Source organism: Arachis ipaensis, chromosome B8 (genome assembly GCF_059453495.1).
Source record: "Arachis ipaensis isolate K30076 ecotype BB chromosome B8, ASM5945349v1, whole genome shotgun sequence".
Classification (NCBI taxonomy): Eukaryota; Viridiplantae; Streptophyta; class Magnoliopsida; order Fabales; family Fabaceae; genus Arachis; species Arachis ipaensis.
The window spans coordinates 12,027,100-12,029,523 of NC_142443.1; positions in this window are offsets into that span (position 1 = coordinate 12,027,100).

Sequence of the window (2,424 nt, forward strand, 5' to 3'; positions counted from 1 at the left end):
TGTATACTTCATTAGTAAAGCGTTGCAGGGATCCGAGCTAAACTACCAAAAAATAGAAAAATTTGCCTACACTCTCATACTGACATCTTGACGACTTCGCCCATACTTCCAGGCTCACACCATTAAGGTTCGAACCGACCAGCCCATAAAAGGGATATTGCAGAAAACAGATCTAGCAGGCAGAATTTTACAATGGGCAGTTGATTTGTCTGAATTCGACCTCCAATATAAAGCTCGGACAGCCATCAAATCACAGTACTTAGCCGACTTCATTGCGGAATTCACAGATACCCTGAAAACCCCCACAGAATGGAATCTCTACGTAGACGGTTCCTCGAATAAGACCGGAAGCAGTGCAGGTGTGATAATAGAAAGCAACTAAGGAACCCAAGTTGAGCTTTCCCTCAAATTTGGGTTCCCGGCCTCAAACAACCAGGTGGAATATGAGGCGTTACTAGCTGGTTTGAAGCTGGCTAAAGAGGTTGGAGCTCAAAAGCTCAACATCTTCAGCGATTCAGAAGTAATCACCTCACAAATAACAGGGAGCTACCAAGCCAAAGATCCCACCATGAAAAAGTATTTGGATAAAACCAAGGAACAGCTCGGACAACTCGGGGAATATAAGATCTGTCACATACCCCGCAAACAAAATGCCCGAGCTGACGCACTCTCGAAACTAGCTAGCACCAAACCAGGGGGCAACAATAGAAGCCTCATCCAGGAAATGCTACAGAACCCGTCAATCTCGGAAGAGGAAAAAATCCTAGCCATAACAAGTCAGGACCAAGGATGGATGACCCCCATAATTAACTACCTCAAAGCAGAAACACTCCCCACAGATGAAAAGGAGGCAAAGAGGTTAAAACGGGAGGCTCAGTATTACATTATCATAAACAACACCCTATATAAGAGAGGGATCTCAATACCGTTGTTAAAATGTGTGCTGACCTCTAACACAAGGGAAGTTTTAGAGGAAGTACACAGCGGCATTTGTGGTAATTATCTCAGAGCACAAGCTCTCACCAAAAAGGTACTCCGGGCGGGATTTTACTGGCCAACTCTACAAAAAAAAGCTACAGAGTTTGTAAAGACATGTCCCCCATGCCAGAAACATGTCAACTTCCACATTGCCCCACCAGAAGAACTCATCAGCGTAACTTCACCTTGGCCATTCGCAAAATGGGGACTCGACCTTCTCGGACCCTTTCCTCAGGGATTGAGACAAGTCAAATTCCTCATAGTTGGGATAGACTATTTTACAAAGTGGATCGAGGCAGAGCCCCTAGCCAACGCCACTGCTCAAAGAAGCCGGAAATTCTTATATAGAAATATTGTCACAAGGTTCGGAGTCCTGCACTCTATCACCACAGACAATGGCACTCAATTCACAGATGCAGGTTTCAGAAAACTAGTTGTCGACTTGAACATAAAACACCAGTTCACCTCCGTCGAACATCCTCAAGCCAATGGACAAGCCGAAGCTGCCAACAAAGTCATATTGGCTGGATTGAAGCGGAGACTGCAAGAAGCAAAGGGAGCTTGGGCCGAAGAACTCCCACAAGTCCTCTGGGCATATCGAACAACACCACATTCTACCACAAACGAATCACCATTTCGATTAGCGTACGGAGTGGAGGCAATGATCCCAGTAGAAGTCGAGGAAGGGTCCCCTAGAGTGGTCCACTACAATGAACAAGCCAACTCTCAACTTCAAAGAGAAGAGCTCGACTTACTTCCAGAAGTCCAAGAAAGAGCTCGGATCAGGGAAGAAGCGCTAAAACGCCGAATGGCTTCAAGATATAATCAAAGGGTAGTGCCAAAAAGTTTTACTGAGAATGATCTCATCCTAATCCGAAATGATATTGGAATAACTCGACCTGGAGAAGGAAAGCTGGCAACAAACTGGAAAGGACCCTACCGAGTTACAGAAGTACTTGGAAAGGTCTACTACAGACTGTCCGAACTCGAAGGACGAGAGCTTCCCAGATCATGGCACGCATGCAACCTATTGAGTTACAAAATGAACATCCCCCATACTATCTAGAATAACCATCCGAATACTAGTGATAATAAACATCTTTCCAAAAGCTTAAACTGATTTTGGGGTTCACCAAGGATCGAACTCTTGACCTTTCGGATCTAGGGGCACTCTTTTTCCTGAAAAGGTTTTTTAATGAGGCACCAAGTTGAGATTCAGAAATTATTCGACTGAAAGGGATGAAAAACTCCCGCATGTATATATTTGCATTTCCTTTTGAATAAAATATATTTTAGATATTCTACAAATTCTCAAGACGCATTAATCTGAAGCATTCATCGCCCGATTATAAAGCAACAGATCGGCAGAAAGTGAAAAACAGATTCACTGCACGATCACGATGGAAGACCAATAAAGATGAAAACGTGATTCATCTAAAGTTCGAC